Source organism: Bos taurus, chromosome 7, assembly GCF_002263795.3.
Source record: "Bos taurus isolate L1 Dominette 01449 registration number 42190680 breed Hereford chromosome 7, ARS-UCD2.0, whole genome shotgun sequence".
Lineage (NCBI taxonomy): Eukaryota > Metazoa > Chordata > Mammalia > Artiodactyla > Bovidae > Bos > Bos taurus.
The window spans coordinates 66,584,257-66,606,821 of NC_037334.1; the positions used below are offsets into that span (position 1 = coordinate 66,584,257).

The 22,565-nt window shown below is 38.8% G+C and overlaps 1 long non-coding RNA gene across 1 annotated transcript in view; it reads right to left on the reverse strand.

Moving 5' to 3' along the window:
- LOC132345833 (uncharacterized) overlaps positions 1-20,368 on the reverse strand; it is a 41,837-nt gene extending 21,469 nt beyond the window's left edge. Inside the window, exons 1-2 of the long non-coding RNA XR_009495415.1 lie at positions 20,294-20,368; positions 18,416-18,486 (exon numbers count right to left, since the gene is read on the reverse strand). This is a non-coding gene — a long non-coding RNA (uncharacterized lncRNA). The remainder of the gene's footprint in view (positions 1-18,415; positions 18,487-20,293) is intronic.
- Between the last annotated feature and the right edge of the window lie 2,197 nt (positions 20,369-22,565).

Below are 22,565 nucleotides of genomic sequence, written 5' to 3' on the forward strand. Positions count from 1 at the left end.
GGACATAAAATTATTTAGCATTTGTAAGATTATATGAATTTTTTGAGTTGTTTTTTAATAATCATGGAAATTGCCAAAATGGATTAAGAAGGCCAAGTATGTTTTTAAAATTGAAATGAAAGCTTCTACTTACTTAAAAAATAACCCAATCAAGAATGAAAGATGTTTTTTTGCATCTATTCTTATGGAATATAATTTAAATATCTTTGAGTTGTGGATAACATTATTTTTGTGTGTTTAGGAGGAACTAAACTCTGAATTATTTAAAATTGGTTTACTAGCTTATACTTTTACACACTTGGCATTTATATCCTATCAGCTGGTATTTTCTTATGATAATCATCAATAGCACAACATCATTTAATTCTTAAGAATTTATTGAGCAGTGAGTTAGCTCAGAATATCACAGACTGGGTGTCTAAAACAGCAGAAATTTATTTACTCATGATTTTGGAGGCTAGATGCCCAAGATTAAGGTGCCATCCAGGTTGGTTTCTGGTGAGCTAAGTTATAGGCACCTGGCTTCAAGCTGTGTACTCACATGGCATCTATTCTGTGAACACACAGAATGTAAGCTCTGGTATCTATTCCTCTTCTTACAAGGACATCAGTCCTATTGGATCAGAACTTCATTTAACCTTAATTACCCACCTAAAGGTCGTATCTCCAAATATAGTCACACAGGAAGTTAGTTTCAACAAACAAATTTGTAGGAGCATAATTCAGCCCATCATAAGCACTTGCTATGGGGCAAACTCTGTGATAGGCACTAACATGAAGTGCTGAAAGAGGCAGTCACTATCGTTCCTGAGAGAGCTTCTAGACTAGCTAGGTGGGAACACAGGAAATAGATAATTGCATAAATAAACATTTCTATCCTAGTGAGCACATCTTGGGAAAAGAACAGGTTATATGCAAAGCCCTCAAATAGCACTTGTCCAGAAGCTTTGGGGTTAATATCAAGGTTAGCAAGAATAATGCTATGAATAAGTCCCTAATTCAAAGTCTTGGAGCAGATTATATATAGTGGACAAAGAAAGATAATGAGCTGCAAAATGGAAATACAGCATTTTTTTTTTCCCCCTTAGAATAGCATTGTGTTTCCATCCCACATTTGGAAGTGCCTCATTTAATGTAAAAAATCATGAGTGAAGGAGTTCATTTTATAACTTTTTTTTTTTTCCCCAAAGAACAGATTATGGTGCTTTCTTCCTAGTTATTTCAAGCCAATCATTCTGTTATCCAAATTCAGTCTTTGTCATGAGAAACAATACAAAAGGAAGGAGCCTAGTCATTTTAGGCTCTTAAGCAATCAGGATGTTTCTTCTTTCCAAAACATTGCCAAACTACTAATTTCCTTCACAGGTTAGAAGCATAGTCTACTATTTGCCACCCCCCGCCCCCCCGCCGCCTTTCAAATATGCTTCCCTAACTTTTGCTTCGGTGTACTTTGACTAAGTTGATAATCACAAACTGGAGTTAGACTTTGCATATATTCACAGGCTCAACTAGGCTCACAAAATTCATCTGCATTGCTGTCCTAGCCTTCCTTGAGGAACCCCAAAGCCAGGACCCAGAAGCACACAAGTTATTGAGCTCAGAAGTCCCTTGGAAAATATCACAGCTATAATTCCTACAGATGGTGATTGCAACCATGAAATTAAAAGACACTTAGTCCTTGGAAGGAAAGTTATGACCAACCTAGATAGCATATTCAAAAACAGAGACATTATTTTGCCAACAAAGGTCCGTCTAGTCAAGGCTATGGTTTTTCCAGTAGCCATGTTTGGATGTGAGAGTTGGACTACAAAGAAAGCTGAGCACCGAAGAATTGATGCTTTTGAACTGTGGTGTTGGAGAAGACTCTTGAGAGTCCCATGGACTGCAAGGAGATCCAACCAGCCATTCTAAAGATCAGCCCTGGGTGTTCATTGGAAGGACTGATGCTAAAGTTGAAACTCCAATACTTTGGCCACCTCATGTGAAGAGTTGACTCATTGGAAAAGACTGATGCTGGGAGGGATTGGGGGCAGGAGGAAAAGGGGATGACAGAGGATGAGAGGGCTGGATGGCATCACTGACTCAATGGACATGAGTTTGAGTGAACTCCGGGAGCTGGTGATGGACAGGGAGGCCTGGTGTGCTGCGATTCATGGGGTCGCAGAGTTGGACACGACTGAGCGACTAAACTGAACTGAATTCCTGCAAATCTGAAAAGTGTGGTTAGTACAGTATAACTCACAGATACAAGTCTCCTAGTTGGCTGTTGATGTTCCGAACAACTGAAACAAAAGACTGGAGTCTCCCCATACTCCTTCCCCCTTCTCATTTACAACTATCACAGATGCAATTCTCAACCAAAGAAAAACTAGGGAGGATGTTCTCAACTCAAATCAAATCACAGAACTAGAAGAGAGATAGTGAGGCAGAAAGGAGGGAGAATCCCTGAAAGTGAAGGTGAAAGTCTCTCAGTTGTGTCTGACTCTCTGCGACCCCAGGGACTGAATAGTCCATGAAATTCTCCAGGCCAGAATACTGGAGTGGGTAGCCTTTCCCTTCTCCAGGGGATCTTCCCAACCCAGGGATCGAACTCAGGTCTCCCGCATTGGGGGCGGATTCTTTACCAGCTGAGCCACAAGGGAAGCCCAAGAATACTGGAGTGGGTAGCCTATCCCTTCTCCAGGGGATCTTCCCAACCCAGAAATCGAACAATTGCAGGTGGATTCTTTACCAACTGAGGTATCAGAGAATCCCTGAAGAAAGCTTTAAAAAGGGAAGCATCTATTCTGTGATTGCCCAGCTCATTAAGGCTCCATCTTTGTGTTGAACCGAATGTCCCACCTATGTTCTGCTTCCTTAATCATTTCACTGTCTCTTCATTACTCCTCAGACACCTGTAAACATTTACATGGCATACATTCCCATGTCTTAAAAACAATGACTAATTTTCTCATAAATGATTTAAAATAGGTAAGAATGGACACTAGTGCAAGATGCCAAAATCTAGATTCATCAGATCTTATTATCATTGCCAGATCTTCATGAGACTATTCTTTTTAAGTAAAGAAATTAAATATTTCAGAAGCAAATAGGAGCTTTCTGTACACCGCTTCTCTCTTTCCTCCATATCCTGTAACAGGAGTAATTGCTAGTGTGGGATCAGTGTTTATCACCCACATTATTATATTTTTGCCATAGATTTAGATAGCCATAAATATTATAGAATATTGCTTTGTAGATTTAAAACCTTATATAAATGATAATCATACCTTATATATTCTTCTGAACAGACTTTTTTCCTGTAAATATTATATCATGAAATTAACACAGGCTAATACATGCAGTTCTAAGTTGTTCATTTTTACACTGCTGGGAGGGATTGGGGGCAGGAGGAGAAGGGGACGACAGAGGATGAGATGGCATCACTGACTCAATGGACGTGAGTCTCAGTGAACTCCGGGAGTTGGTGATTGACAGGGAGGCCTGGCGTGCTGTGATTCATGGGGTCGCAAAGAGTCGGACACGACTGAGCGACTGAATTGAACTGAACTGAACTGAGAGCATTAAGTGAATATACTGTAATTTTCCTCTTGATAAAAATTTAGGTTGTTTCAATTTTGTTGTTGTTGTTACAGTGAACTTCAATTGCAACTTTGTACATTTCTCCTCCAAAACATATGCAAGTGTTTCTCTTGAATGTACATCTGGTCTTCAGGCTACCACAGCAAATCAGTACAAACTGGGTGGCTTAAAACAACGGATGTTTTTCCTCTTACATTTTTTTGCAGGGCAGAATTGCCTGGAGAATCCCAGGGACGGGGGAGCCTGGTGGGCTTCTGTCTCTGGGGTCGCACAGAGTCGGACACGACTGAAGCGACTTAGCAGCAGCAGCCCCAAATCAAGTGTCAGTCCCTTCCTCCTGAAGTTCTGGGAGAGATTACATTTCTTGTTTCTTCCAGCTTCTGTTGACCTCTGTCTCCACGTGGCCGTCTCCTCTGTGTCTCTCTTCTTCTGTGTCTTCTCTTCTTATGAGGACACTTGTCACTGGATTTGGGGCCCATCTAGATAATCCAAGGTCTCATTTTGAGATTCTTAAATTAATTTCATATGCAGAGAGTCTTTTCTCAAAGAAAGTCTTTGATAATACTCATAGATTCCAGGTAGAGAAATCTTTTGGGGGCCATTCAACCACCACAGTTTCCCAACCTCAGTACTATTGATATTTGAGTCAGATAACTCTTTGAGCATAGGGATAACCTGTGCTTTGTAGGATGTTTAACAGTTCTTTAGCTTCTCTGGATTGTAGTAATATCCCCTTCCCTCCTCCTTGGCCTTTGCAACCCCAGATGTGACAACTAAAACTGTCTCCAGGCATTGCCAGGTATCCCCTGGATAGGTGAACTATTCCTCTCTTTGTTGAAAAACACTGATTTAGAAGAAAGTTGCTGGCTTGTAAGAGACGAGCTTTTTAAAACTTTACTAGATATTGTCAGTGGTTGTCCAAACTTGTACCTGTTTAAACTGTGCAGTAATATGTGACAGTTCCTGTATCTCTGCAATGTTACTTGTAGTTGGTAGTGTCAGACTTTAACTTTTTCTGTCAATTTGATGTTATCTCATTGTTGTTTTAATTTACACCTTCCCAATCTCTGATGTGGTTGAACATATTTTTATTCATCTATTATCCATTTGGGTTTCTTGGTCTATCAATTGTTTCTCATACTTAGTCCATTTTTTTTTCTGTTATCATTTTATTTTTGAGTTGTAGGAGCTCTTTATATATTCTGAGGACTAGTTCTTTTTCAGGTATGTCCAATGCTAATGTCTTCTCATCTGCACATCATCTTTCATTTTGTTTATATCATCTTTTATGGTGCCAAACTTCTAAATTATAGCATTATCAATTTATTAGTTCTTTTTTATGGTTTGCATTCTCAAGGTCTCTTAATGTCTCTTTTAAGTGTAAGGAGGCAGTCATGCTGCTTGAGGAAAAGACTATAAGACTGATCATGCCTGAAAGAATTCAGTGCTGTGGGTGCTGTCCTGATATGTTGGAAAGACACAGAACAGTGTGTAGACTGCAGGCCTCGCATGCCTAGCATGATTTTCCAATCTGATTTGGAGAAATGACTCAACTGCTTCGTCTTTCCAAGTGCTTGTCTAAAGGGGAAGGGGATTTGAGTCCTTTGCATGACCCTAGTCTATTTAAACACTACACATTGTGAGTTCTCTAAGAGATGCAACCTGTATCTTGGCTATAGGAATCATCTTAACAGCCTTCTAGACTATTGGTAAAATTATCTGGACTGTCAAAAAGGAAAACACACAAAATGGGAAACAAATACAGATAATACAAATGACAAATGAACAATGAAATATCACCTTAAAGCACACACTTTACTTTACTGTTAAATATCTTGGAACAAAGGTTCAGAGAGAACTTAAGTCAGTTCAGTCGCTCAGTCGTCTCCAACTCTGCAACCCTATAGCTTTGATTAGATGGACCTTTGTTGGCAAAGTAATGTCTCTGCTGTTTAACATGCTGTCTAGGTTGGTCACAACTTTTCTTCCCAGGAGCAAGCATCTTTTAATTTCATGGCTGCAATCACCATCTGCAGTGATTTTGGAGCCCAAAAAAATGAAGTCTAACACTGTTCCCACTGTTTCCCCGTCTATTTGCCATGAAGTGATGGGACCAGATGCCAGGATCTTAGTTTTCTGAATGTTGAGTTTTAAGCCAACTTTTTCACTCTCCACTTCTACTTTCATCAAGAGGCTCTTTTTTGCCACAAGGGTGGTGTCATCTGCATATCTGAGGTTATTGATATTTTACCCAGCAATCTTGATTCCATCTTGTGCTTCATCCAGACCAGCATTTCTCATGATGTACTCTGCATATAAGTTAAATAAGCAGGGTGACAATATACAGCCTTGATGTACTCCTTTCCCTGTTTGGAACCAGTCTGTTGTTCCATGTCCAGTTCTAACAGTTGCTTCTTGACCTGCATACAGATTTCTTAGGCGGCAGGTCAAGTGGTCTGGTATTCTCATATCTTGAAGAATTTTCCACAGTTTGTTGTGATCCACAAAGTCAAAGAGTTTGGCATAGTGTTAAAGCAGAAGTACATGTTTTTTTGGAACTCTCTTGCTTTTTCGATGATCCAACAGATATTGGCAATTTGACCTCTGGTTCCTTTGCCTTTTCTAAATCCAGCTTGAAAATCTGGAAGTTCTCGGTTCATGTATTGTTGAAACCTGGCTCTGAGAATTTTGAGGTTTACTTTGCTAATGTGTGAGATGAGTGCAATTGTGTGGTACTTTGAACATTCTTTGGCATTGCCTTTCTTAGGAATTGGAATGAAAACTGACCTTTTCCAGTCCTGTGGCTACTGCTGAGTTTTCCAAATTTGCTGGCATATTGAGTGCAGCACTTTCACAGCATCATCTTTTAGGATTTGAAACACTGCTGCTGCTACTGCTGCTAAGTCGCGTCAGTCGTGTCCGACTCTGTGCGACCCCATAGACGGCAGCCCACCAGGCTTCCCCGTCCCTGGGATTCTCCAAGCAAGAACACTGGAGTGGGTTGCCGTTTCCTTCTCCAATGCATGAAAGTGAAAAGTGAAAGTGAAGTCGCTCAGTTGTGTCCGACTCTATCGATCCCATGGACTACAGCCTACCAGGCTCCTCCATCCATGTGATTTTCCAGGCAAGAGTACTGGAGTGGGGGCCATTGCCTTCTCTGAGGATTTGAAATAGCTCAACTGGAATTCCATCACCTCCACTAGCTTTGTTTGTAGTGATGCTTCCTAAGACCCACCTGACTTCTCATTCCGGGATGTCTGGCTCTAGGTGAGTGGTCACACCATCATGATTATCTGGCTCATGAAGATCTTTTTTGTATAGTTCTTCTGTGTTTTCTTGCCTTATCTTCTTAATATCTACTGCTTCTGTCAGGTCCATACATACCATTTCTGACCTTTATTGTGCCCATCTTTGCATGAAAATTTCCCTTGGTATCTCTAATTTTCTTGAAGAGATCTCTAGTCTTTCCCATTTTATTGTTTTCCTCTATTTGCATTGATCACTGAGGAAGTCTTTCTTATCTCTCCTTGCTATTCTTTGAAACTCTGCATTCAAATGGGTATATCTTTCCTTTTCTCCTTTGCCTTTCACTTCTCTTCTTTTCATAGCTGTTTGTAAGGCCTCCTCAGACAACCATTTTGCCTTTTTGCATTTCTTTTTCTTGGGGACGGTCTTGATCACTGCCCCCAGTACAGTGTCATGAACCTCCGTCCATTAGTTAATATCTTTAATGATATCAAAAATATGTTAGATGTAATACATGTATACACTTTTTAGCACAAATATTTAAATTGTATCATTTTCCCTTGTAATTAATTCTTAAATTTGCCAGTCTTGGTTAACCTAGTGATAACCATTTGAGGGTGCTTCTGAAGAGTCTATATACCCTATCTTCAGGGACACTTCACTAATTTATTTATTGATGTTGTGATTTTTCTTTTCAGCTAGATCTTGCCAGGTGTGATGTTTGTTGCCTTTGGCCAACTTAGGATTCATGCCAGAGCCTCACAAATATCACGAAGTCCTTACCTGAAAATGAATTCTTGGACTTTTTTCACAGTTAAAAAATCTTTCTTGTTTAGTAAACTCAGCTTAGTACTTTCACTTGCTACTCTCCAAAATTCTCATTTTGTAGCCACCCCCCCACCCTCTGCCAAAAAAAGGTTTTCACCCTTAGTCATAATAAAACTCATTATATGAATTACTTTATGTTCATTATAAGAATATTTTAAGCTAATAATACTGTAACTATTAAAATTCAATGGCCATTAAGTCATAGACTCTATTAAACATTTAGCTTATACAATGGTTAAAGTGGGGAACTTTCATTTGCACAATTGTGGGTGTGAATTGAGAGCCTCAGTTTTTTGATCAGCCAGCAGTGGCATATGCCAATTTCTCTCTAGTTAGTTTGGGAGTTCGGCTTCCTATCACATTAAACAGAGGTGACACTTCTGGCCTACAATGTGACAGATGACCTTTCTGGAGATCATGACACCTAATGGATCATTTAACGTGAGCAGCTCTGACACATGACCAAACTCCTTAAGCATTAGAAAAACTTCATGCAAGTCAATGCCATGTTGAAGTCTGCTGTCATTTCCAATGAGTGTCCACAACTGCCATTGGCAGCTTTGAGAATTGTTGCCAGTGATGCTGAGGACAGAGAGTCAAGCCACATTCCAGGAGAATGGTCCAAATCTATCTCGAGGGAAGAAAATGATAACTAGAGGAGAAATCGAGGGATGCCAAAAGAGCATTTTTCTTTCCTCTTGACCTTATAGTACAGTTGTTAAACTTGTGTTCATGCAATTAGAGACTTTAATTAGGAAATAAAATTAAGGTAAGATAGGATAGCTTACTGGTATTTGAAAAAAAGCATATATTCAGTAGAACATTGTTAAGGGAACAGTGAGATGACTAGCAAATCATTGCTGTGACTATAGTAATAGACATCTTATGCACTGTCATTTATATTTATTTAAATTTTTATTTTATATTGGAGTATAGTTGTTAACAATGTTGTGTTAGTTTTCAGATGTACAGCAAAGTGATTCAGTTATACATATATCTGTTCTTTTTCAAGTTCTTTTTCCATTTAGATTATTATAGAATACTGAGCAGAGTTCCCTGTACTATACTGTGAGTCTTTGTTGGTAATCCGTTTTAAATATAGTAGTGTATATATGTCAAGCCCAAACTCCCAATCCCTCCCTCCTTCCAACTTTTCCCTTTGGTAACTATAAGTTTGTTTTTTAAGTCTGTGAATCTGTTTCTGTTTTTGTAAATAAGTTCCTTTGTATCATTTTTTAAATATTTACATACAATTGTCATTTATCCACTTAATAGTTATTGAGTGCCAACATTGTGCCTAAAACTCAGCTAGGCTCTGGGGATTCAGTGAGCACAAACGCTGTCCTGTTTTCATGGAACAGATACTGAAATGCGGAAGAGAACTATTAATTAAATAATCTCAAAAAATTTCAAAATTTCAATTATGCTGATTGCAGAAGAGAAAGGCATGGTGCTTTAAGGACTGAGCAAGGGAGGTCAGGGAAAGGCTTCCCCGAGGACGTTTGATGGTGAAATTTTGAGTTAGATATAGCAGGAGAGAAATGCAAGGAATATTCTTGGAAGAGAGCAGTGAGTGCCAAGGTCCTGTGAGGTGAGAGAGGTGGGTACATTCTCAGACTGGAAGAAAAGCAATGTGGTCTGTTACCATGTGAGGCTAGAGAGGGATATGGGGATTAGGCTTGGAAAACCCTGGTAGACTGTATTCAGGTACTTTTTTTTCATCCCTAGAAAAACAGGAAGCTGCTACAGAATTTAAGCAGAAGGATGACTTGATCAGATTTAGTTCCAAAAAGATAATTCTGCCAGATGAAGAGTAGGCACTGGCAGGGGTCAGAGCAGGTAAGGGCAGACTCATTAGGAGGGTCTTCCAGTAGTTCTAATGAGCTCAAGTTTTCTTGAATGAGAATAATTGGGAGGAGAGGTGGAGATGGGGAGAAGTAGAGGAATTCATGAGATGATTAGAAAGTAAATGGACTTGGTAATTGAATGAAAATGGACGTAAAGAAAAAGGAGCTATTAAGGATGACCAACACCCAGGTTTCTAGCCTTAAGTAACTGAATGGCTGATGATGCCTTTCACTGAAGCTGGAAACGCTGGCAAAGGACCATATTTAGGGAGGAAGGTTATGAATTTGGTTTGGGACTGAAGTTTCCTCTTGAACTCTCTAGAATTTGGATCTAGCATTGAGAAGAAAAGTCTAAGTTAGAGATACAAAACATGAAACTGGGAGTCATCTGTGTACAAACAGATAGTAATCGAAATTACTGTGGTGGATAGAATAATGGCCTTTCAAAGATGGACATGACATAGTTTTCAGAACCTGTGAACATGTTATCTTATATAACAAAGTGAAAGTCACTCAGTCGTGTCCAATTCATTGTGACCCCATGGACTATACAGTCCATGGAATTCTCCAGGCCAGAATACTGGAGTGGTAGTCATTCCCTTCTCCAGGGGATCTTCCCAACCCAGGTATCGAACCCATGTCTCCTGTACTGCAGGCAGATTCTTTACTAGCTGAACCACAAGGGAAGCCCAAAGGGGTTCATAATAAAGGGGAATTAAAATAACAGATGGAATTAAGGTTGTTATTCAGCTGATTGTGCAATAGAGATTATCCTGGATTATCTAGGTGGACTTAATCACAAGCGTCCTTAAAAGTGGAAAAGCTCAGTAGAAGAATCAGTTTCAGAGGGATGTGATGTGAGGAGGCCTTTGACCTGTCATTGGTGGCTTTTAAAATGGAAGGAGCCTCTAGTCAAGGAGTAGGGGCAGCTCTTGGAGCTGGAAAAGGCAATCGAGTTGATTTTCCCCTAGAGTCTTCAGAAAGGAACATAGCCCTGATAAGACTTTGATTTTAGTCCATTGAGACCCATTTTGGAATTCTAATCTCTAAAACTGTAAAATAATAAATGTGTACTGTTTAAGCTGCCAAGTTTGTGGTAATTAGAGCAACGATAGGAAAATATTACAGTTACTTTGAGAAAAGGTAAAGAGAGAGGGTCTAATGCTGAATCATGAAACTCTAATGCATAATGGTGATATATAAAAAAAGAAACTTACTAATAAGTCAGGGAAGAAAGAGGAAAGGAAAACTGGGAGAATTCAGGGTTCTGGAAGTAAGAGGAGAGACTCTTTCCTAAAGTGATCAAACAGGATGAGATTTATTTGTTTGTGTGATAGGAGCTCACTGAAAACTTCAGAGACAATTGTTTCACTGGAATGAGGGGAGCTGGGTCCAGATTGAGGTGAGATGTGGTGTTATTGGGAGATGAAGAGACAAAGATAAAGACTAGGAGCAATGGTTCTAAGAAGTTTACTTGCACAGTAAAAGGAAAAAATTATAAAAATGTTACCTTGGAACAATATTTCTGAACTTTGGCTTTGTTGACATTTTGAATTGGGTAATTCTTTGTTGTTATAAATCTTGTGTGTTAGGGGATGTTTAGTCTTATCTCTTGTTTCTGTCCACTAGGTGCCAGTAGTAATCTCCTCCCTTAGTTGCGACTACTAAAAGATGTCTGTGCCATCGCCTTCTCCGAAAAGATGTCTGTAGCCATTGTTAAATGTCCCTTGGGGATGAGTGATAAAATGCTCCTGATTGAGAACCACTGTTTTGTACAGAAAATAAAGAATCCCCTGAGTTTGATTTTGTCCAAGTACCTCGAATTTCCTTTTTCTGAAGAGTAAAAGGTCATCAAATGAGTGGGACATTACTTGATTGGATCCTTCAGAGCTCACAGTGTAGATAACTTGATTCTTTTTATACCTACTCTGAATTGATGCAAGGTGAATTTGTGTGGATGGTATTGTGCATGCTCTCATATGAGAATCTGATAAGCCTAGGGTGGACTCCAGTTATGTACAAAACTTGTTTTAATTCTGTGCATGCCATTTAATCTAGATTGGTGACCAGACGATAATGGAACAGCATGATTCCAGGAAACTGCCCTTTCCCCAGTATCATCTGCCAATTCTAATAGTGTTAGCTGAAATCTCAAAGCAGGAGCCCATCAAATCAAGATAAAATCTTTTACAATGTAAAAAAAAAAAAAAAAGTGAAACAGTGTCTACATTCTAACATGGTCAATGAGGCCTTTCAGAAATTTATTGGGAAATGCAGTCTAAACCTTGTTTCAGAAGTTTGAAGAAAAGGATTGCTTTTTTGGATTAGATGCATATGATGGATCTCATATGTATGAAGACTATTTCTCTTTCCACCACTCTCAAGATCTTGCTTGTTGGATTGGCTTTTTAGGTGTGCCTAAGGTGCTGAATTATGTGAAATCTGATTAATTTTATTGCTTAATTAAGGCACTCTGTAGTTTTGGGGGAAGAATATGGAGAAAGTCTTGTAAAGTAAATTAAAAGCCAACTTTCATGCTTGATCACACATGTAAAAGTGGAATACTTCAATAAATGAGACATATGCTTTATTAGAGGTCAGTGTTCCCTGATCACACATGTAAAAGTGGAATAATTCAATAAATGAGACATATGCTTTATTAGAGGTCAGTGTTCCCATGGTGGTTATTAAGTTTTTAGTATTTTAATAAGACTGCTTTCTTCCCAAACTCATTTTTCTATCTTTCTGGTGCTGCTTTAAAGTTTCAGTTCATGGAGAACATTCTGTGCAGTTCAGTAACTCAGCTGTGTCTAACTCTTTTCAACCCCATAGACTGCAGCAGGCCAGGCTTCCCTGTCCATCACCAACTTATGGAGCTTGCTCAAACTCATATCCATTAAGTCGATGATGCCATCCAACCATCTCATCCTCTGTAGTCCCCTTCTTCTCCTGCCTTCAATCTTTCCCAGCATCAAGAACTTTTCCAGTGAGTCAGTTCTTCGCATCAAGTGGCCAAAGTTTTGGTTTCAGCTTCAGTATCAGTCCTTCCAATGAATATTCAGGGTTGATTTCCTTTAGGATTGACTGGTTGGATCTCCTTGAAGTCCAAGGGACTCTCAAGAGTCTTCTCCAACACCACAGTTCAAAAGCATCACTTCTTCCAACCTCAGCTTTCTTTACGGTCCAACTCTCACATCCATACATGACCACTGGAAAAATCATAGCTTTGACTAGATAGACTTTGTCGGGAAAGTAATGTCTCAGCTTTTTAATATGCTGTCTAGGTTTGTCATAGCTTTTCTTCCAAGGAGCAAGCATCTTTTAATTTCATGGCTGAAGTCACCATCTGCAATGATTTTGGAGCCAAAAAAAATAAAGTCTGTAACTGTTTCCATTGTTTCCCCATCTACTTGCCATTAAGTGATGGGACCAGAAGCCATGATCTTCGTTTTCTGAATGTTGAGTTTTAAGCCAACTTTTCACTCTCCTCTTTCACTTTCATCAAGAGTCTCTTTAGTTCCTCTTCACCTTCTGCTATAAGGGTGGTGTCATCTGCGTATCTGAGGTTATTGATATTTCTCCTGGCAATCTCGATTCCATCTTGTGCTTCACCCAGACCAGCATTTCTCATGATGTACTCTGCATATAAGTTAAATAAGCATGGTGACAATATACAGCCTTGTCATATTCCTTTCCCAATTTGGAACCAGTCCTTTATTCCATGTCTGGTTCTAACAGTTGCTTATTGACCTGCATACAGATTTCTCAGGAGGCAGGTCCAGGTGGTCTGGTATTCCCATCTCTTGAAGAATTTTCCACACTTTGTTGTGATCTACACAGTCAGAGGCTTTAGCATAGTCAATGAACCAGAAGTAGATGTTTTCCTGGAATTCTCTTGCTTTTTCGATGATTCAACGTATGTTGACAATTTGACCTCTGGTTCCTCTGCCTTTTCTAAATCCATCTTGAACATTTGGAAGTTCTCGGTTCATGTACTGTTGAAGCCTGGCTTGCAAAATTTTGAGCATTACTTTGCTAATGTGTGAGATGAGTGCAATTGTGTGGTACTTTGGTATTGCCCTTCTTTGGGATTGGAGTGAAAACTGACCTTTTCCAGTCCTGTGACCACTGCTGCATTTTCCAAATTTGCTGGCATATTGAGTGCAGCACTTTCACAGCATCATCTTTTAGGATTTGAAATAGCTCAGCTGTAATTTCATCACCTCCACTAGCTTTGATCATAGTGATGCTTCCTAAGGCCCACTTGACTTCACACTCCATGATGTCTGGCTCAAGGTATGATCACACCATCATGGTTATCTGGGTCTTTAAGATCTTTTTTGTATAGTTCTTCTGTTATTTTTGATACCTCTTCATAGGCTATGTGAACTAAGCCAGACACAGAAAGACAAAAACTACATAATATCACTTTTATGTAGAGTCTTAAAAAAAAGTTGAATTATAGAAACAGAGTGGGATGGTTGTTGCTGGAGGTTGGGGAAATGGGTAGCTCTTGGTCAAAGAGTGCGCAGTTTCAGTCAAGTAAGATGAGAAAGGTTTGGAAATCTAACGTACAGAATGATGACTATAGTTAGTAACATTCTGTTATATACCTGAAAAATTCTGAGAGAGTTAAGTCTGATATGTTCCTACTGCACATACTCTCTGTCACACACACACATACACACACACACACACGCACACACACACACACGCACACACACACATACACATGCACCCACACCATACACACAAAATGGTAACTGTGAGATTATGAATATGTTAATTAGCTTGTGGTAATCATTTCACAATGTATATCAAAGCATCATGTTGTGTGCTTTAAATAAATAAATAAATATATATAATGTTTTTGTCAATTATACCTTAGTTCAGTTCAGTTCAGTCACTCAGTCATGCCTGACTCTTTGGGACCCAATGGACTGTAGCACGCCAGGCTTCCCTGTCTATCACCAACTCCCAGAGCTTGCTCAGACTCATGTCCATCAAGTCAGTGATGCCATCAAACCATCTCATGCTCTGTCGTCCCCTTCTCCTCCTGCCTTCAATCTTTCCCAAGAATCAGGATCTTTTCCAATGAATCAGTTCTTCCCATCAGGTGGCCAGAGTATTGGAGTTCCAGCTTCAGCATCAGTCCTTCCAATGAATATTCAGGACTGATTTCCTTTAGGATGGACTGGTTTGATCTTGCAGTTCAAGGGACTCTCAAGAGTCTTCAACACCACAGTTCAAAAGCATCATTGATCTTCAGTGCTCAACTTTCTTTGTAGTCCACTTCTTACATCCATACATGACTACTGGAAAAACCGTAGCTTTGACTAGACGGACCTTTGTTGGCAAAGTGATGTCTCTGCTTTTTAATATGCTGTCCAGGTTGATCACAGCTTTTCTTTCAAGGAGCAAACACCTTTTAATTTCATGGCTGAACTCACCATCTGCAATGATTTTGGAGCCCCCCAAAATAAAGTTTGTCGCTGTTTCCACTGTTTCCCCATCTACTTGCCATGAGTGATGGGACTGGATGCCATGATCTTCGTTTTTTCATGTTGAGTTTTAAGCCAGCTTTATCACTCTCCTCTTTCACTTTCATCAAGAGGCTCTTAGTTCCTCTTCATTTTTTGCCATAAGGGTGGTGTCATCTGCATATCTGAGGTTATTGATATTTCTCCCAGCAATCTTGATTCCAGCTTGTCCTTCATCCAGACCAGCATTTCTCATGATGTACTCTGCATATAAGTTAAATAAGCAGGGTGACAATATACAGCCTTGACATACTCCTTTCCCTATTTGGAACCAGTCTGTTGTTCCATGTCCAGTTCTAACTGTTGCTTCTTGACCTGCATACAGACTTCTTAGGAGGCAGGTCAAGTGGTCTGGTATTCCCCTCTCTTGAATTTTCCACTGTTTGTCATGATCCACAAAGTCAAAGAGTTTGACATGGTCGTTAAAGCAGAAGTAGATGTTTTTCTGGAACTCTCTCGCTCTTCAGATGATCCAGCGGATGTTGGCAATTTGACCTTTGGTTCCTCTGCCTTTTCTAAATCCATCTTGAACATTTGGAAGTTCTTGGTTCATGTACTGTTGAAGCCTGGATTGGAAAATTTTGAGCATTACTTTACTAGCGTGTGAGATGAGTGCAATTGTGTGGTAGTTTGAACATTCTTTGGCATTGCCTTTCTTAGGAATTGGAATGAAAACTGACCTTTCCTGTCCTGTGGCCACTGCTGCGTTTTCCAAATTGGCTGGCAATATTGAGTGCAGGACTTTCACAGCATCACCTTTTAGGATTTGAAATAGCTCAACTGTAATTCCATCACCTCCACTAGTTTTGTTTGTAGTGATGCTTCCTAAGGCTCACTTGACTTCTCATTCTGGGATGTCTGGCTCTAGATGTGTGATCACACAGTCGTCATTATCTGGGTCGTAAGATCTTTTTTGTATAGTTCTCTGTATTCTTGCTACCTCTTCTTAATATCCTCTGCTTCTATTAGGTCCATACCAGGTTTCTGTCCTTTATTTTGCCCATCTTTGTATGAAATTTTCCCTTGGTATCTCTAATTTTCTTGAAGAGATCTCTTGTCTTTCCCATTCTATTGTGTTCCTCTGTTTCTTTGCATTGATCACTGAGGAAGGTTTTCTTATCTCTCTTGCTATTCTTTGGAACTCTGCATTCAAATGGGTATGTCTTTTCCTTTTCTCCTTTGCCTTAACTATATTAATAGTACAGGAATAGCTTATTATAAAAACCACTAACAATGAAGATAAAATAGAGGCCTACTTTCATATGCATGTGGTTTAGTTGCTTAGTCATGTCCAACTCTTTGCAACCCCATGGACTGTAGCCTGCTGTGATTTTCTGTCCATGGGATTATCCAGGCAAGAATACTGGAGTGGGTTGCCATTTTCTTCTCCAGGGGATTTTTCAGACCCAAGGACTGAGGCCACATCTTCCATCTGCTGCATTGCAGTGGGATTCTTTTCTGGCTGAGCCACCAGGGAAACCCATCTACTTTGATACATCTTCTTCCTAACTTTATTTCTCTTTCCAGACATTAAAAAATATTAGTTTGGGGTTTATCCTTATAAAACTTTTTCAGTCTACTTATGATGATGGGTAATTATCAAACTATGTAAATTTGCTTAGTACATGTGATTCCTTACCAGTATGAAGCTACAGTATACACATAATTTTGTAATTTTCTTTGTCTTTCTTTCTTTCTTTTGTGTGATAAAAGATCTGTGATATGATCCCAGACAGGTTCAGCTCATTCATATTATGTATTTCATAGTATTGATATCACATTCTGTTTAGCTCTTCTTCCATTGATGGACATTTTGGTTATTTTAAATTTTTTACATTATAAACAGTGTTCTACATTGTAAGTAATATTGTATACATTTATTTTGCATGTGTAAAGCCATTTGTTTGAGGTCAATTCCTTTAATTGGAATTACTGAGTTAAGAGTAGACACTTTGAAAAAGTTTTAAAGGCATTTCCAAGGGGATAATGAATTTAGTTAAATGTTTTTTTGGTTAAGAATAAGCAGATATATTTTAAAAATACAAAGATAAAGGAATTTGGATACATTGTAAGAATGGATTCTGAGGTTTAGCAAGTGTCTCAACTTTCTTTAAGTTAGACTTTATTTTTTAGAGCGGTTTTCAGTTTGCAGAAAAATTGAGAAGGAAGCGTGGTGAGTTCCCATATATCCCCTGCCCCTACTCATACACAGCCTCCCCACAATCAACATATCCCACCAGAAAGGTACATCTGTTACAATCAGTGAAACTACATCATTATCACCCAACATCCATAGTTTAAATTAGGGTTCACTCTTGGTGTTGCACCTTCTATGGGTTATGACAAATGCGTAACGGCACATATCCACCATTATAGTATCGTGTAGAGTAGTTTCATCGTCCTGAAAGTCCTCTGTGTCCCACCTGTGTATCCTATCCCTTCCTCCTCCTTAACTCCTGGCAATGCCAGATCTTTTTACTATAAATATTTCCATAGATTTGCCTTTTCAGAATGTCATTTAGTTTGAATGATACAGTATGTAGTCTTTTCAGATTGTTTTCTTTCACTTAGTAACATGCATTAACATTCCTTCATGTTTTTTTGTGGCTTGGGCTCATTTCTTTTTAGCACTGAATGTTCTATTGTCTGGATGTACCATAGCTTATTTTTCCAGACACCTACTGAAGAACATGTTGGTTGCTTCCAAGTGAGCATTTCTAAATAAAGCTTCCATAAACATCATGTGCAGGATTTTGTGTGGACATAAGTTTTCAAATCATTTGGGTAAATACCAAGAAACAATTGCTGTATCATATGGTGAGAGTGTGTTTAATTTTGCCAGAAATTGCTGAACTGTCTTTCAGAGTGGCTGTGCCATTCTGTGTTCCCATCAGCAATGAATAAGAGCTCCTATTGCTCCACATTCTAGCCAGCATTTGCTGTTGTCAGTGTTTTGGCTTTTGGCCATTCTAGTAGATGTGTAGTGGTATATCATGTTTTGATTTTCAGTTGTTTAATGACATGTGATGCTCTCCATCTTTGTATATGCTTATTTACTATCTGCATATCTTCTTTAATGAGGTGCCTATTCAGATCTTTGGCCCATTTTAAAGTCACATTTTTCATTTTCTTACTGTTGTGTTTTAAGAATTCTTTGTATATTTTGGTCAATACCTTTTATCAGAAACGTCTTTTGCAAATATTTTCTCCCAGTCTGGCTTGTCTTCACATCCTTTTGAGTTTTTAAACTCAAAAACAGTAAGTTCTTGCTCATCTGAAAGCCTATTAAGCAATGTGAGGATAAATGTAATCCACAGCTTTTTAGGATATTGATATTGAACTTAGCAGAAATGTTAGGAGGTATGGACTTACCTAAACCCTTTGCTGACTTCCTGGGCCATTTACATACTTTCCCATAGCAACATGCAGTGGTTTTTCTCCAGCTGAAAAAGAATTGCAACATGACACCATGACTTTAGTTTGAGAATACTAAATTTGTGAGACCTGAGGTGATTTAATCCATGGCAAAATGTTCTCAGCTTCTCATTTAAGAAAAATAATTAAAACAAATCAGAGGAGTTCACACTTATATCTGGTGGATTTAGAAGTTTCCCTATGGAAGAAAGCTATGCTTTAATGAAGAATTAATTTAAGCTGGGTGGATTAAGTTGCTAAAATTCATCTCCATAGTAATTTAGTAAGGGAGAAATTAAGATGTTGACTACAGTTGTTATAAATTTGGTTGGAGCTGAAGATATGTGTAAATAACCTTGGGAAGGGTGATACTCTTTCCAGTTGATCATTTAACCATTAAATACCAGATTTATACATGGTGGGTCTCTCCTCAAAAGTACTTTTGCTTATGAGTTATACATGTCATTGTAAGTGAGCCAGTCTCATAATTCCTTTTTTGAGTGTTCAGTGACTCTGTATTTTCTGGTACTCATTTTGTACTCATTTCTTGTACTCATCCTGTACTGTGCCTCTTATGTTCTAAGAACCAGTTTAAGTTTTGAGAGGAATACAAGTTTGCATAATGTGAGTTCTGGCTTTAAGAAGTTTTACAGATGACTAGAAGAAAGACAAATATATGGAAATTTCTGTGATCCAAAAGATAGTCCATTTTTCCTGAAAGATATAAAAGAAAAAAAATCCAAGGTTTTTAAATTTTGTTTTAGCTTTACACTGTGCATTTAGGTCCATGATTGATTTTGATTGTTTTTTTTAGGTTGTAAAGCCTAGTTTCATGTTCATTTTAGTTTCTTTTTCTTAAAATATTTTTTTTGCCACACCGTGTGATATGCAGGATCTTAGTTTCCTGACCAGGGACAGAACCCAGGTACCCTGCAGTGGAAGTGTGGACAGGCAAGTCTTTAAAAAATTAGTTTTTTTTTTTTTTTTTTAAACCTGTTTCTAATGTACAGTTGACTTCTCTATGGTGTCATGTAATTTGGAGGAACAGTAAAACTGTGACAATCAACTTGACTGGGTGTGTCTGTGAGGGTGTTTCTGGGTGAGATTAGCATTTCAATCCACAGACTGTAAAACAGGTTGCCATCCCCAGTGCGTGTGGGCTTCATCTAGTTTGTTGAGGGCTGAAAAGAACAAAAATGTGGAAGGGAGAATTTTCTCTCTCTTCCTGACTACATAAGCTGGGACACTGGTTTTCTCTTACACTGGTGTAAGTTCCTGGAACTGGAATTTACACCATAAGCTTTTCTGATTTTCAGAACTTTGGACTCAATATAAAGGATGATTTTTTTTTTTTTTAAAGACTTTCAAGATAAGAGGAAAAAAAAAAACAAAAAACCAAACCCTCTGTATCCATAGAGTCTCAAGTTGGTTGTTAAAATGACAGATTTCCCCCTGTTTCTCACCCCCAAACTATATCATTTCATCTGAGGATATAAAATTGGGCAACTGAAGATCTTTCACATTGTATTTAGAGGCTCATGCCAGGTCAATTTATTTTAACATGCATATGGCTAAATTGTCAGTAATAACCATGTCAGGGAAGAACTGTAGGAAAAATCAATATTCCTGCTGAGAGCTTTCAATAGTACTTAATGATTTTATGCATCTTTCACACAGACATGAAGAAGGCTCAATTAAAACTCATAACACAGTAAGCAGGCACTGCCTAAAAAGGGGGGAGGGGGGAAAACTATGACAAAACCACAAGATAAATAAGACTAGCAGACTAAATCTTAGTTTCAGTGGACAAGTAAGTAAGATATGTTGGAAACTTACAAATTTGATCATGGCAGGGCTGTGCCTCAGTTTCCTTGTTTGTAGCATAGTTATACCAAAGTACCTTCCTCCTAAGATTATGGTGAAGAGTCAATGAGGTAAACTAGTTGAAGCTCTTAGAACAACACCTAGCTTATAAGAAATGGTTCCTACACTTTTGGAAAATAAAGTTTAGTTGTGCTTCAGAGACCATCTTATAGAGATGGCCGCTCTGAAGTTTATTTCTGGACTTCCCTCTGTCTCTTTCAGTGCCTTTAAAATTGAAAATGTTTTGATTGGACAGCATTGGGTCTTTTCAGCAACATTACACCCTTTCTCAATAACTAAGCTTCCTTGAAAGTGGGACAGAAGCTGCCATAATCTTAGAGAAAGTGATGGAAAATTGGAAAGATCCATGGCAGGCTGGCACAGGAAAGAGGTGGGGACTTTCTTGAGATGGGTGGAGTCTTTAAGCAGGTCCAGGCTTTTTCTCCCTTGGAGAGTTGTTTGGTGGTTTTCAGAGTAAATCCTGGATTGTGATTTGAGGATGGGGAGCTGAGCTTAGAGCTCCACCTTCTCCTAGTTCCTGTGAGGTTGTCTGTGGGGCTGAGTTCCTCTAGAAGCTTTTCCCATTGACTGGAATCTAGGAAAATGGTCTGGGCAGCCAATTAATGGTATAAATTCTAGAATTTATTTAATAGTAGAGATGTTTAAGACAATAGATATAAACTGATCTCACTTTCTATTTTTATATGTGAGGAGACTAAGGCTAGATTAATAAACTGACTTGCCCAAGGTCACTCAACCTAGAGAATGGCAAAGCCGCCACTGAAGTCCAGATTTCCTGACTCCACCTTCTGTACTTAAAGAAGACACCTGTGAAAGAGAGAGAGGGAAAGAGACTAGGTTGACATTTCTCCATAGGTGCACCATACTAAAATTTCACATCATAGATAATAATGACATCTGTCAGTTATCAAATGTTTACCATGTGCTTATCACTTAATGCATATATCTAACTTTATCCTTATAACAGCATCATGAGGTAGGCACTATTATTATGCCCATTTTATAGATGAGGGAATTGAGGCTTGGAGAGGTTTAGCAAATTGGTCAGCATTATGCAGTTAACAAGCAACAGAGTCAAGACTAGAATAATGAGTATTGGCAAATCATGTTTCAGATGACATTAAAGCCATTTAAGAGTCTCAGGGAGAGCCTTGGTCACTTCTCCACTCTTAAGTTTTAGTTTACACGTTTAAAAAGTGCAATAGATGAGCTCTAAGATCCATGAATGAGTTGAAAGTAAAAGTCGCTCAGTTGTGTCCGACTCTTTGCAAGCCATGGACTATGCAGTCCATGGAATTCTCCAGGCCAAAATGTTACAATGGGTTCCCTTCTCCAGGGGATCTTCCCAACCCAGGGAAGACCCAAACCCAGGTCTCCCACATTACAGGTGGATTCTTTACCAGCTGAGCTCCTAGAGGAGCCCAAAGACTGGCTTGTCAGGAATGAAATGAATGAATTATTGTTCTGTTACTTTATTTTTCCTGGTGTTTTGACTGCACAAAAGATTTTTCTAACTGAAGTCAGAGAATTAGTATGCAAGGTTTTAATTCCTGATAATATGAGGGTTAAATGATGCGGCAGCTAGTGCTAAAAGCCTTGCTGACTCTTTCTCAGGTAGTCACATGTCTCCCAGGACAGCCTTTCTAGGCCTCCTTCCACTCTGTTATTTCAGGTTGATGGATGGATATTACTAGGATATTACCATATTCCTGCTTAAGTATCTTGGTGCCTCCATTTTTTCTAGATTAAATGAGGTTTTAACAAGGCTTATGGGATTATTCTTCATCGTTAAAACAACAAATGGATTGAAAAAGCCTTCTGTCTCTTTGGAACCCACCACCATCAATGGACCATAATCCAGCTGGTGATGAAACAACAGAAAGCCATGAAGCTATCAAAGAGTGGGAAAAGTGTAAAATTCCCTGTGACCTGTCACTGGGAATGGAGAATCTCAGATGTTTTGGAGAATACATTCAAATCCCTGGCTGTTTGACTTTCTAGAACAAATTTTTAAAAATGTGCAGTGGGATTAGATCAGGGCTATGGGATGTCTTGAAAAACATTCCTACTTTGATGTTTTTGACTATATCGCTGGTTGAGAGGCCAGAAAAGTAATAGATTGCATGTTTATTCTCCTGTGGAAACTATGGAAATAAGTAGCATAAGAACTTAAAATTTTAGAACTAGAGTTTTAGTTCATCAAAAAAAAGTTGAATTGAATTAG